At 49.8% G+C, this 14525-nt stretch overlaps 1 protein-coding gene across 2 annotated transcripts in view; it reads right to left on the minus strand.

Moving 5' to 3' along the window:
* Positions 1-14298, minus strand: part of P2RY6 (pyrimidinergic receptor P2Y6) — a 33976-nt gene extending 19678 nt beyond the window's left edge. The window contains exon 1 of one of the 2 annotated variants that reach the window (XR_007518183.1): positions 14190-14263. The gene's annotated coding sequence lies outside the window, so the exon portion shown is untranslated. Of the gene's footprint in view, positions 1-14189 lie in introns of both variants that reach the window. The other variant, XM_049889917.1, reaches the window with a different exon arrangement.
* Between the last annotated feature and the right edge of the window lie 227 nt (positions 14299-14525).

The following is a 14525-nucleotide window of genomic DNA, read 5'->3' on the forward strand; positions in this document are numbered from 1 at the left end:
CTTTCCAAGTCCATGTCTTTGGGGCCATAGCACCTCCCACCCAGGCTCTGGGAGATTATCTTCAGAGCCTTCCAATAAACCGTTCTTTCCCTGGAGCTCAAGTCCCTGGCGGTGTAAATGGTTAACATGCTCAGCTGCTAACTGAAATGTTGGAGAATTGAGCCTCCCCAGAGGTGCCTCAGAAGAAGGATCTGATGATCTACTTCTGAAAAATCAGCCATTGAAAACTCTACAGAGCACAGTTCTACTCTGAGACACATAAGGTTGCCATAAGTCGGAATCAGCTTGATGGGAACTGGTAACAGGTCCCTGGAGCTACAGCAAGAGGGTCTCTGTTCCTTGCCTAGACCCCCAGGCTGTCCTGTTTATCTCCCTGTGCCAACTGTAGGGGTCTGCCTCTCGGATCTCCCTTCCAGAAAGGACTTGCTGTTCAGCTGCAAGGAGTGTAGTTGGCAGACGGCCTCAGTTAGTGCCTTTGGGATCCACCCCTCCTCACAGATAGCCAGGCTCCAGTCTGCTGGGGAGAAGATGGCCCAGGCCCAGCGGGTTGGCCTGCCCTGCAGGCATTCATTATTTTGCTTGTCTGTAGTTTATCTTCTGAAACTCTGGTGGCATAGTGGTTAAGAGCTACAGCTGCTAACCAAATGTCGGCAGTTTGAATCCACCAGGTGCTCCTCAGAAACTCTATGGGGCAGTTCTACTGTGTCCTATAGGGTCGCTATGAGTCAGAATCGACTCGACGGCAACAGGTTTGAGTTTTTTTTTGGTTTGTAATTTCTCCTCACCCAGCTCCCAGATCCTCCCCTGCCACCTGCTCCCACACCATGATGACAGCCTCATCCCCTATTTCTTCTTTCAGGGGATTCCTTCTTTACCCTCCTGGAGTCTGTGACCTAGGCCTACCAGTGAGAAAAAAGTGGGCCCCTCAGGCCCTGTGGCCAGCTTATGGGTGGATGGGTGACCTTTGCTGGGCCCCTTCGAGTCAGTCCTAGGGCTTTTCTTGGGATATTGGGAAGAAGACATGTTTTCCACTGTGTTTGCAAAGCTGGTAGGAAATGAGGCTGAAGCTGCTGGAGCTTCTGGAGTCAGCTGAACTATGTGCCAGGCACTGTCCTAGGCCCTGGAGACATCACCACCAGGGAGGAGAATGTCTAAAATAAAGCCAAAGAACGGCAAAGTCTAGAGATGGGAATAGACAGGCTACTGAGAAGTTCATTGAGTGCCTGGTTCCAGCTGTACCTGAAGCTTTACCCACCAGTGGACTTAGAACCAGGAGTCCTGCCTATAGACCTGCACCCTGTACTTCCCCTCTCTTCTCTCTACTGTCCCATGCTCACAGCTTTTTTTGCCCCAGAATCCAACATTTCTGCAGGAGAGACTGGAACTGGCAGTGCACATGGAGGCCACCAGCAAAGGAGCAGGTGGAGATTGAGGGACTGACAAGCCAAGCCTGGTCCTCCATGCGGGTCGTCAGAGAAGCCCTCCTCAGTTCTTTTCCCATGAGGAGATGCCTCTCCCATCAGCTCCCGGAGTAACCACTGTATCACCTCAGTAGCTTCTGGGCAGGAAACAGGAAAGCTGGACACCTGGGTTCCAGTCCCAGATTCATCCCTACGTGCTGTGTGATCCTGGGAAGGTCACTTCACCTCCCTGAGCCTCAGTTTCCTGAGCGACAGTTTCTTTGCTATTCTGTAGGTGCCAGGCACTGAGCTAAGTGTTTTTGCCGCAGGATCTCATTTTCTCTTACGACAGCCCTGTGCCGTGGGTTTTGTGATCCCCGTTTTACAGATGAAGAAACAGGCTTTGATAGGGCTGGTGACTTGCCCAAGGTGACGCAGCGAGTCAGCTGCAAGTGGGGATTAGGACACAGATCCGAAGATGATAAAATCTGTGCTCAAGAAGAGAGGTGCCCTGAGAAAACTGAAGCCAGGAAGATGAGGAACTTGTTCAAAGTGTACAGTAAATCCACCATGACAGCTTGCCTCTCAGGAACAGAGCCACCTGAGACAGGGCAAAGAAATGGGGCCAGGAGTTAGAGCAGGAAAGAACAGCCCAAGGGTCAATGTCAGCTGGACTTCCTCCCTCCCCTAATTTTGTTAAGAATTGGGGATAAAGTCTGCTTTGCCTTTAGGGCCTCAGAAAGCAGCACAGGCTCCAGCCCCTAAGAGGCACTGGGAAATGTCGAATGAGTGGCTCCAGTCTGCGAAGGTGAGCCTTGGGGCTCTGCCTGTGGTTCTGTCTGGCTCAATATAAAAAAACTTTGTCTTCGTTGATGACAGCGAAGACTTGTCACAGAGAACGAACATAATGGCTGCAAGAATAGGATTCCTAAGTCTGCCTACGCTACCCCTTCACCCCAACCCTCAGGAAGGACAGGCCACCAACACTGCCTGAATATTTCTTGTGGGGTATAATCCTGCCTGTTTTGCAGACAGATACTAAGGCCCAGATAACTAAGCTCTACAGGAAGGTTTGGGTGTGGAGGGAGCCTTGAGAATCCCTCATCTCCCATGAATGGCAGCCACCTGCCCTGGCTCCTGTCCTGGCCACCCCCAGCAACTCCTGGGGCCTGAGCTCACCTGTCAGGGACAAAACACCCAATTAGACCTCAGAGGCTGGGGGTCAAGTGACAGGGCCATGACTTCTGGACCTTCATGGCCAGAGAAGTCTTAAGAGAATCTGACCCAAAAACCCCTCCCACCAGAGAAGGGCTTATCTTGCATACTCCCCATGACAGGGAGCTCACTCCTGTCTCAGGCCACTACATTCCACCATGAGAAATCTCCCTGACAGATGTGCTTTGTCACACCAAATCCTGAGATCTGCCCTAGTAACTGCTTCCTTCACCCAGTCCAGCCTGCCACTGGGGCCACAGAGCTTGGCTGCCCTAAAGCCCCAGGCCTCTCCTCAGAGCTTGTCTCAAGACCATTCATCAATTGGTCTTCATTCCCACCAGGCAATTCCAGTGCTCATGCCCAGGCCCGAGGAAACCCATCAGTGAGGCCTATAAACCCGGCATGTATGTGGTCAGGGAGCTGTGACCATTCTAACACTGAGGACAAAGCCCTTTTCTGCTCTCTGTCTCATTCCCTGCCTGGGGCCCTGTGAGTTGGGACATGGCTTCTTCTTGCCATTTTGAAGGGAGGAAACTGAGGCTCCTAAAAGTTTAGTAACTTTGTCAGTGGCCTTCCAGTCAGACTTGGGCTGCCTTCCATCAAACCCCAAATCCTCAATTTCTAATGCTAGTCATGTGAGACTGGTGCCTCCATTAGTGGCCAACACTGTGAGTGGAGCAGGGCCCTGTGGGTATCTGAGGGGCCGACTGGGAGGAGACCAAAGCCAGGGCCAAGCACCTGGTTCAGAGTGCAGTGTGGGAGCTGGGGGTGAGCAGGTGGTTCCTGCTGTGGAGTACGTTGTTCCAACTATGAAGAACTCTGAATAGACCTCACCTTCTTCAGGGGTTACTCAGATGGCACCTTCTTGATAAGGCCTTCCCTCACCATGCTAGCTAAAATCGCAAGCCTCAACCCCTCACATGTGCTTTCTGATTCCTTCCTCTGCTGTATTTTTCTCCTTAGCATTTATCATCTTTTTAAAAATTAATTCTATTCACAATGTTGTGCAACCATCGCCACTATTTACTTCCAAAATTATTCATCACCCCAAACAGAAACTCTATACCCATTAAGTAACAACTAACCACTGCTCCTCTCCCAGCCTCTGGCAACTGCCCATCCACTTTCTGTCTCTATGCATTTGCCTATTATAGATATTCTGTTGTACACAGGGTTGCTCTGAGTCAGAACTGACTCAACGGCACCTAACGACAACAAGATATTCCATGTTAAGTGGGGTCATACAATACTTGTCCTTTTGTGTTTGACTTATTTTACTTAGCATAATTATAAAAAAAATTTTTTTTAATTTAAAATTTTTTTTATAATATTTTCAAGGTTCATCTATGCTGTACGTAGCATGTATCAGAACTTCAGTTCTCTTTATGGCTGAATAGTGTTCTATTGTATGGATACACCACATTTCGTTTATCCATTCATCTGTGGATGACCCTTTGGGTTGTTTCTACCTTTTGGCGATTTTGAATAAGCATTTACCTTTTAGCATACCATTTTACTAATAAAATAGTTTATCTTATAATTATGAACTTATAAAATTATAATGCATAATTATATAACTGCAGTTTAAGTATAAACTATTATAAAAGAGTTGTTGCCAAGTCGATTCTGACTCATAGTGGCACTGTAGGCTCCCTCAGGGGAGGACATTTCATGTTTTATTCAGTACCACATCTCTGGTGCATAGGGCAGTGCTTGGCACACAGTAGGTTCTTAAGAAATATTTATCAAATGAGGGAATGAATGAATTTCCAGAAGTGGTTCAAGAATGCTACACGAAGAGGACTTAGGAACAGGAAACTGAGAGTGAGGGTAGGGGACTTGGTTTGAGGCTCTCTTTGCAAACTGCAGTTGATACTTAGATTATGTGTTTATTGGGGGGCCTGTCGGCTAATAGCAACTCTGGTGGCACAGTGGTTAAGTGCTCATCAGCGAACCAAAAGGTTGGTGACTTGAACTCTTCAGCAGCTCCTCTGGAGAAAGATATGGCAGCCTGCTTTTGTAAAGACTTTACAGCCTTGAAAACCTTATGGGCCAGTTGTACCCTGTCCCTGTAGGGTTGCTATGAGTCAGAATCGACTCAACAGCAACAGTTTTATTCATTTATTTTTTGGTTTAGGGACTAATAGAATTTAAGGCGGTTAAGTGTATGCTAGGGCTGCCTCTATCTGGCAGTGTGTGCAAGATTCAGGCTGTGAACAGTCCCAGGCAAGAAGGGTGAACAGGATGTGGCCTGGAGGGGTTGGGTTGCCTGTCTCTCCATCTGCCTTGTCTGAAGTCTTCCCTGGTCCTCTCCCCTCCCTGACCTTTATCTCCTTGGTACCCCACACTGGCCCTGCTCCATCGGGCTCTCCTCTCAGAGCCTCCCAGCTGCACACGATTGCTTTCTCTGCCTCTGGGTCTCTGATTAGGGGCCTCCAGCATACTGGGTCCATTTTCCTGGCCTTTCTTCCTTCCACTGCCAGCCTGGACCTGTACGCCAGGACCCAGGATTCCCTTGAACACACCCTGTCAATTTGCACCCCTGGCTCACAGCATCATCACACTGCTCTGTCCTGCTCTGTGGAGCTGACAGTGGTTAGAGGACATGACCAGGGAGAGTACCTTAGGACCCCACACAGCAGGTCGCTGGTCCTTGATCTTTTGCCTGTCCTGTCGGCTTCTGTCTTCTAAGCCTTTGCCTGCCTGCCCTGAACCCTCACCCGCAACTGCCCTCGACTCCTTTTTCAGAGCAGAGTCTTTGCAGAAGGGCTTCCTTCAACCTCCCAGCCACCTAGAAAACCCCCTGAGTTTGCTCCCTTCTCTCCTACTTCTTCCATGACCTCCTTGGCCTGCTCTGCAGGCCCCCTGTGCCTGGAACTCCCTCCTCCTAGCCCTGTCCAAGATGCTGCCATCTCTGCTGACTCCTTCCTCTTAGTCCACAAACACTTTCCACTCCTCAGTCTCTCCCGGCTTAGTAAAACCTCATCCTTGACCCCATGTGTCTCTCTAGCTGTGCCTCCTCCTCCTTTCACAAGCTAGTTTCTGGAAGTTCTCCATACATTCTGCCTCTACTTCCTCCCGCCCCCCCCCACCCCCCACTTCTCACACCCTCACACGTGGGCTTCTTTCTCTCACCGGACAGGAACCTCCCTGGCTAGGGCCGGGCACAGGGCAGAACGGGTAGCCTTTGGGCCCAGCTCAGTGAAGAGCAGTGGGCAGCTTACCTTTCTAGGTGAGGCTGAGGAGATGGGACCATGGGAGCTAGTGGCGCATCTGAGCTCCATCACAAAGAAGATCTTGGACGTGACCTTTGCAGAACAGGCCTGATGAAAAACAGATCACTGCGAGGTGACCTTGTGTGTGACATCCCAGGACCAGGCTGGTGTGTGTGTGTGTGGCAAGGGGGAGCATCTCTGTGGCTTCCAGGAAAGAGACTGGACTCTGCCCCGGAAGGTGGAGTAGGGCTCAGGGTGGCAGTGAAAGATCTGTTTGGGGGGATTCTGGATAGGGGGTGTGAGAGGGCTGGTTGTAATGATATCTTTGCATAGCTCATGACATCAGTTTGAGTCTGTATCACAGAATAAAAGGGCCTGTAGGTTATGAAAGGAGCCCTGGTGGTGCAGTGGTTAAGCACCAGACTGCTAACCAAAAGGTCAGCAATTCAAACTCACTAGCTGCTCTGTGGGAAAAAGATGTGACAGTCTGCTTCCATAAAGATTTACAGCTTTGGAAACCCTATGGAGCAGTTCTACTCTGTTCTATAGGGTTACTATGAGTCAGAATTGACTCCACGGCAATGGGTTTAGTTTTGGTAGGTTATGGAGTGGATGAGGGTGAAGGGGGCAGAACAAAGCTCCCCAAATTGTTCCCTGGCCCTGCCCTGGGGATAGAAAAAGTAAGAAGCTGCTCCTAGATAGAATAGGCCTTTCTTCATCAGAGCCGTCTGGGAAACTCAGAGCTCTTCAAGCCCCAGCCCACAGAATCAGATCCAAATGCCCATTCCTGGCTTTTATGCCCCTCTGCCACACGCCCTGTTCCCTCTGCAGAGCTGGGCACCCAGCAGACCTGGTTCCCAGGAAAAACAATGGCTCTAGAACATCTAGCTCAAGGTCTGCCACACAGCAGGTATTCACTCAGTGGAGCTTCTATTATTTCCCAGACCAGCTACACTCATGAGAAATGGCCTCACTTGCAACCTTTGCTTTTTTTTCTCATTTATTCATCCTTTTGACATGCACTTGCTGGGTGCATTACAATGGGTGAGAACCTCACTGGGCTCTGGTCTCTGTCCCAGAGGAGTCCAAGCTAGTAGGGAAGAGAGATGAAAAGGGAGACCCAGGGGCCTCTGGAAAGGCAGAAGAGGCCCCTATCCCCAGCTGGGGTATCAAGGAAAGCTCCCTGGAGGAGGTGATTCTTTTGTGAAGTATGGACAAGGTAAGGGAGGGTATTCCAGGTGGAGAGATCTGCTTGGGCAAAGGCTGGAGATGCCAAGGCACGAGGGCATCTGCAAGTGTCTGCATTTGCAGGAGCTGAGGGGCCCTGCCGGAGGGGAGGCTGAGAGGTCATGAGAGCTAGGTCCCAACAGGCCTAAAATGCTGGCTACCAAGTTTAGCCTCTGCACTGTGGGGTGCCATCTGTGGAGCCCTTGATGGTTTGTGGAACAAGGCAGAGGCATAATCAAATTTGAGACTTAAGAGGCTCTGTTGAGCTGTCGGATGGAGGATGGATTGATTGCTGTTAGAGTCTGCGCCAGAGATACTAGGGGCTGAAGTGGGGCACTGGTCCTGGTACAAGAAGGCTGCAGGGGCCAACAGGTGGTGGGGTCAAATCAGGGGCCTTGAACACTGGGCTCACAACAGCTTCCCACCCCTCCTCCAATATACCCTTCCGCAAGCCCTGACAACCAGAGTCCTAAAAAAGACAGACTTAGAAAGGGATATCTCAAAGATGGTCGACTCTACCCTTCAGGTCATAGGCGGGGAGTTGAGGCCCAGAGTAGGCAAGAGAATGAATGGCCTATAGTCCTGCAGTGAGCCTGTGGGGCGCCTCCCTTCCTGTGCCTCATCCCAGGGCTGATGCTCCAGTCTGGCTTTCCTTTCCTGGGGACACAGGGTATGGCTTTCATAGATGGGGACTCAGAGGAGTCCAGAGGATGACTTTTTCCAACTGCCAGGACCATATAGGCCTCGTCTCTCAGACCAGGGAAGGGAGCCCTTAGAGTTTCCAGAATTCTCTCCTGTCCTACTTCAGGCCCACTTCACAGCAGAGGAAACTGAGGCTCAGAAAGAAGATAAATATGACCATCTGGGCCTTGGGATGGGAATCAGAATACCTGGGTCCTGGTCCTGGTCCTGGCCCTGGAGCTCTGGTGGCACAGTGATTAAGAACTCTGCTGCTAACCAAAGGCTGGCAGTTCAAATCCATAGGCCGCTCTTTAGAAATTCAATGGGACAATTCTACCCTGTCCTATAGGGTTGCTGTGAGTCAGAATCAACTTGACGGCAACAGGTTTACAGGTAGTCCTGGCCCTGCTGCTGGACAGATGGACTCATGATTCCTGGGGACACTCAGCTGGTGAGGGGTGGAGTTTCAGTGTCACCAGTGCCTGGCTCTTGTCCCCAGCACCATCCCCAGGTTGTACTCCCTCCCCTTCCATCCCATCTCTGTCTCTGTGGGGCATGGCTGAGGAGGGCAAAACAGGAAGAAACCCCATGCCATTCACTCAGGGAGCTGTGGGCCTGGCTGGCCTCTCCTTGAGGGGAGGAGTGTGGGCCCAGTGGAGCTAGGTGCCCCATCAGCACAGCTCATCCAGGCTGTGCCTCTCAGCCCCAACCAGCTCTCCCTTGGTGGGGTTGGGTGGGGAGCCTGGCTCTGGCCCCTAAAGCTTGCAGACTCAGCTAAGGGCCCTTGGTGTCTGGCATTGTGCTTGACCTAGACCCTGCCCAGGGGTGGGAGTGTCCCACGGAGAAATGTTTACTGTTTGAAATGTCTGCCATCCTCCAAACCCACCTGAAGAAGCCAGGGGACAGGGCCTGTTTGTTACCATTTCCCTGTTGGGAAAGCTGAGGCTGCATTTCAAGTCAGTCACCAAGTCCTGCTCATGCTCCGTAATGGACTGAGTTGTGTCCCCCCAAAATATCTGTCAACTTGGCTAGGCCACGATTGCCAGCATTGTGTGATTGTCCACCAGTTTTTCAGCTGATATGATATTCCTATGTGTTGTAAATCCTATCGCTATGATGTTAATGAGGTGGATTAGGGGCAGTTATGTTGATGAGATCTACAAGATTAGATTGTGTTTTAAACCAATCTCTTTTGAGCTATAAAAGAGAGAAGGGAGCAGAGAGACATGGGGACCTCATACCACCAAGAAAGAGGTACCAGGAACATAGCATGCCCTCTGGACCTGGGTCCCTGTGCTGAAAATCTCCTTGACCAGGGGAAGATTGATGACAAGGACCTTCCTCCAGAGCCAACAGAGAGAGAAAGCTTTCCCTTGGAGTCAATGCCCTGAATTCGGACTTCTAGCCTGCTGGGCTGTGAGAGAATAAACTTCTCTTTGTTAAAGCCATGCAATTGTGGTATTTCTGTTGTAGCAGCGCTAGATAACTAAGACATGCTCCATCTTTACATCTGTCAGGCTATCTTTTTTCTCATCGCATGGCTCCTGCCCCAGCCCAGGCCATAGCCACCTAATAGTTCTCCTGTCTTCCATCTCCCCTGCCAATCCATCCCCTTTCGTAGCCAGAGGGAGCAAAAATCAGGCCTCATCACTCCCTTGCCTAAGCCTTTCTTTGACTCCCAGTGCCTGAGGATAAAGCCAAATCTGGTTCCTGTTGACCTCTCTGTTCTCAACATTCACGCCTGCTCCTCAGATTTCTGTATGTTCCAGGCTACCTTCTCAAGGATGTTTGGTATCACAAACAGCCTTGGACTATAGTGATAGTGTCCCTCTCTGGAGCACAAACCAGGGTTTTTTTTTACTACCTGGTATAACAAAGATAAGAAGTCCCCGGGTAGTGCAAATGGCTAAGTACTTAACTACTGGCCAAAAAGTAGGTGATCTGAATGCAACCAGAGGCAGCTTGGAAGACGGGTCTGGCAATCTGTTTCCAAAAAGTCACAGCCTTGAAAACCCCATGGAGCAGTTCTACTCTACACACATGGGGTCTCCATGAGCTGGAATTGACTCGATGACAACTAACAATGACAACAGATGGACATACCATATTTTGTTTATCTTCTCATCAATTGATGGACGTTTGGGTTGTTTTCAATTTTTTGCTGTTATGAATAATGATGCTATGAACATTTGTGTACACGTTTTTTGTGTGAACACGAGTTTTCAGTTTTCTTGGGTGTATACTTAGGGGTGGAACTGTTGGGTCATATGGTAACTCTATGTTGAACTTTTTGAGGAAATGACAAACTTTTGCAAAATGGCTGCATAATTTTACGTTCCCGCCAGCAGTGTATGAGGGTTCCAATTTCTCCACATCCTTGCCAACACTTGTTATTGTCCATTGAGTCAATTTTCATAGCGACCCCTTGGGAGAGCAGAACTGCCCCATAGGGCTTTCTAGGCTGAAATATTTATGGAAGTGGATTGCCATTTCTTTCTCTCAAGGAGTTGCTGGGTGAGTTTGAACAGCCATCCTTTTGGTTAGCAACCGAATGCTTAACTGTTAGGCCTCCAGGACTTCTAATTGTAAAGATGAATCCATATAAAGCCCTGGTGTGCACCAGACACTAAGAAGGTGCTCAGTGAACCTCACTAATGAGTCTAAATCTAGTGATTTCCATCTTGGGCAGGAGATCTAGGCTGAGGACTGTTTGGTTTCTAATCCATTATTTGCTTTATCTAGCAACTATTTACAACACAGGTATTTTGGACTGCCTCAAATACAACCTCTCTGTGCCTATATTTCCTTTTCATGATATGGACGCATGCTCACCCTGGGAGTGTGGGAACTGATGTTGAGGGCATGAGGAACCAGACTGTATACCACAATGTCAACTATCTGTGAATCTGTAAAGTAGATTCTAACATCTTACAAGTTATGTGTCTTGCCTCAACCATCAGGCTAGCTTTGGGCTAAGAGAATGTCTTCTCCCTCAGATCAAGGGCTTTCCAGAGTGAGGAGGGAAGTGAGCTAAGACTTCTGAAGGACTTACAAGTAATGTTACAAGCATTATCTTGTTTCATCCACTCCATGAACAGCTCAAGGGTTCTATTACTCCCATTTTACAGATGGGGAAAACTGAGACTCCAAGACTTTAAGTAGCTTGTCTGAGATCACACAGCCAATAAATGCAGGTGCCTGCATTCAAACCCAGCTCTGACTCCAAAGTCTGACTTCTTTCCCCTGTGAAGGGTTCCTCCAAAAGGAGGCACTCAGGAACTGTGGGCTGACCTGAATGGCCAGTTCCTATCTCATTGGCGTGACAGAGACAATGTCATTCCTCACTTTGAGCTCAAATCTGCCTCCTAGATGCTCCACAGGTGCAGCTGTCTCCTGGGGCCACTGAGCAGCCAGCACCGTACTGGGAGTCAGGGTGCCAGGTTCTGTCCCAGCCCTCCCAGGCCTCACTCCCTAGCTTAGGAGTTCCCTAAGTAAAAGGCTGGATTTACTTGTCCCTGAATCCCCAGCATTCAGCACTGAACTGGGCACAGAGGACATCAGTGTTTCCCTCGACCCAGCCTGCGGCCTCTCCACAGGCCAACCACTGCATCTTTTGCTGGCTCTGCCCTACCATGAAAGCTGTTAATGATAGGGCTGGCTCTGGGGTTGGCTGGAGGGGGGGTGCCCAGAGAACTCCTCCACATCCCAGGCCAGGGTACTGGCCAGAACTATATGCTCCAACAGTCAGAGAGGAAGAGCCAGAGTCTGGGCTGGCAGATCCTCCATCCTAGACTGAAATAGAAACCCATTTCCGAGACAAATGGGGAAGCGGCTCCAAAGTGGGAGAGAGTGGGGGTGGGTATCATGAGGTGGGCCCTGTGGAGCCAGCTCCCTGAGAGCCTTGACTGGCCCCAGTGTCTCTGCTGAAATGGGCACCTGTCCACACTCACCCCGTGTCTAGGGAACCAGGACAGCCTGGGGGTCAGAGCTCTGGTTCTGGAGTCTGACTAACTAGAATCCCAAATCCCACATTGAACGAGATGTTTTAACTTCTTTGAGCCTCAGCTTCCTCAACTGAAAAATGGGAATAACAATAATCCTAGCTCCATTTCCTTTTATTTGAAGGATTTAACACATAGTAGGTGCTCAATAAATGATATTGTTGTTGTGATTAGTTGCTGTTGAGTCAATTCTCATTCATGGCATACCCAAGTGTGCAGAGTAGAACTTTGCTACGTGAGGTTTTCAAGTTTGTGAGCTTTCGAAAGCAGATCACCAGGCCTGTCGCCTGATGAGCTTCTGGGTAGGTGTCACAGATTGAATTGTGTCCCCCAAAAGTATGTGTCAGCTTGGTTAGGCCATGATTCCCAGTATTGTGTGGCTGTCTACCATTTTGTCATCTGATGAGATTTCTCTATGTGTTGTAAATCCTATCAGTATGATGTTAATAAGATGCATCAGTGGCAGTTATATTGATGAGATCTATAGGATTAGATAGTGTCTTAAGCCAGTCTTTTGTGAGCTATAAAAAGGGAGAAGCAAGCAGAGAGACATGGGGACTTCATATCACTAAGGAAACAGCACCAGGAGCAGAGCATGTTCTTTGGACCTTAGGTTCCTGTGCTGAGAAGCTCCTCGACCAGGGGAAGATTGATGACAAGGGCCTTCCTCCAGAGCCGACAGGGACAGAAAGCCTTCCCTTGAAGCCGGTGCTCTGAATTCGGACTTCTAGCCTACTGGACTGTGAAAAACTTCTCTTTGTTAAAGCCATCCACTTGTGGTATTTCTGTTATAGCAGCACTGGATGACTAAGACAGTAGGTTTGAATAGCCAGCTTTTGGCTAGTAGAAGAACACTTAACCGTTTATACCACTCAGGGATGGTCAATAAATGATAACCATTGTTATCATTGCTTTAACTTCCCCTTTTAGCTCAATATTGACCAAAAAACGTATATTTTGCTCTTCCATTCGTGTATGCATTCAGCCAACCAGCCAGAATATATCACTAGGTGGGCCCCAAAGTTAAGAATAAAGTTTCTGCAGTTAGACAGGTGGGAGTGGAAGTCCCAGCAGTGCTGCCAGCTGACTCAGTAACTCTGGAAAACCCACTGTCCCTCCACAGAGGGTTCATTTCTGCCTATCAAATGGGAACAATAACAGCACCCCCAAACTAGGGTGTTGTGAAGAGTCAATGGGACAAAGATTTAAAAGCAGCCAGCACAACACCCTGGAGGGAAAGCAGGTGGCAGAAGGGACACACAGAGGAGCCAGGCAAGCGGCTGGCCCCGTAGACCAGCCATACTGGCAGTGCCGGGCAGCTGGGTCTCCAGGGACAGCCACAGGATGAAGCGAGGGCGGGAGGGGAGAAGAGCTGGCTGGCTCACAGACAATTGCTAGGTTTCCGGACCATGGCCCCCTCCCTTTCTGGTAAACTGAGAAACAGCGAGGAAATGCCAAAAAAGATTCTAAGATGTTTTCAGGAGAAAAGGCTCAGCCAAACAGGGCATGTTGGGCAGGGTGGAGAGTTATCTTCACTTGGTCATGTGCACACACATGCATGTGCACTCACAAGCTGCACATCCTCACACACACCCAAGGATATGCACACACTGACACAAGCAGATGCACCGTCAGAGGCACAGCACTTCACAGTTCGCAAAGAGCCTCCACAGTAATCTTCTCATTTGATACGGAGGGGTGAGGGAGACGGTCCCTGAATCAGCTTAGAGCCCATTCTAGGGCCGGCAAGACAAGAGAATCCCCAATATCTTCAAGAGCCTGGGGCCTATCCCACGGGCTGTCCTGCCTTCATTTTCCCTGCTATCGTGTCAGCGAGTGTTGAATGGCAACGGAAACTCTAGAAAGTTTTAACCCATCTCCCCCAGATACACTCATTACCCTACTTCTCTCCCCCTTAGCTGGGCAAGTCTCACCTGGACTCAGGGGCTCAATTTCCCCACCTGTCATCTGGGGTCAGGTCCAGGTTGTCTTGAGATTTAGCTGGGATGGCAGAGGCCATCAAAGGGCCTTGTCTGCGGACTCCCGTTTGGTCACTTAATCATTCCTCCCTCAAGGTTCTCTGAAGGCAGAGCCCAGCCTCTTCCCTGAGGGACCCTCACTGGTATACAACACTTAGCAATTTTCAAATACTCAGGTGGAACCAGAACAGAAATCATTGTTACCCTGTCCCACCCCCATTGTACACTATTCCACTCCTCTACCATAGCACAACCCAGCCCTGATGTCTCCATCTCCTCCGGTCCTGTCCTGAGTGCTTCACCCCCCACCCCTACGCTGTGCCTGCGGGCTCCAGGCACTACCAGGCCAAGGAGGGGAAGAGGGCCCCTCACACAAGCCATTGTGCCTGCAAATGGACCACGTGCACTCAGCAAGCTCCTAGAGGAGGTGGGGGCTCAAGGACCTTCAGGGCGTTTACCCAGAAACCTCACCCAGGAGTTGGTGAGCTCCGTCTTGATCCGCAGAAAATGTTGGAGCAAATTCTGATTCCTGGAGCAGTCCCTCCTGTTAGACAGATTCTGTGCCACAAACTGTCACGTGCAACGTCTCATAGAATCCTGGGAGGGAGCAGATGGGGAAACCAAGAAACTCCAGGAGGGGAAGTAACTTGCCGCAGCACAGAGCTGGAAACTGTCAGGGCTAGGACGTGAATTCCAAGAACCTTCAAGATCAAGTCCCTGACGCCAAGGCTGACTCAGTCACTACCTAGCTGTGCATAAGACTCTTCCCCCCTGAGTTTGCTCACCGCAGAATGGGTGTCAGGGAAA

Source organism: Elephas maximus, chromosome 7, assembly GCF_024166365.1.
Source record: "Elephas maximus indicus isolate mEleMax1 chromosome 7, mEleMax1 primary haplotype, whole genome shotgun sequence".
Taxonomy (NCBI): Eukaryota; Metazoa; Chordata; class Mammalia; order Proboscidea; family Elephantidae; genus Elephas; species Elephas maximus.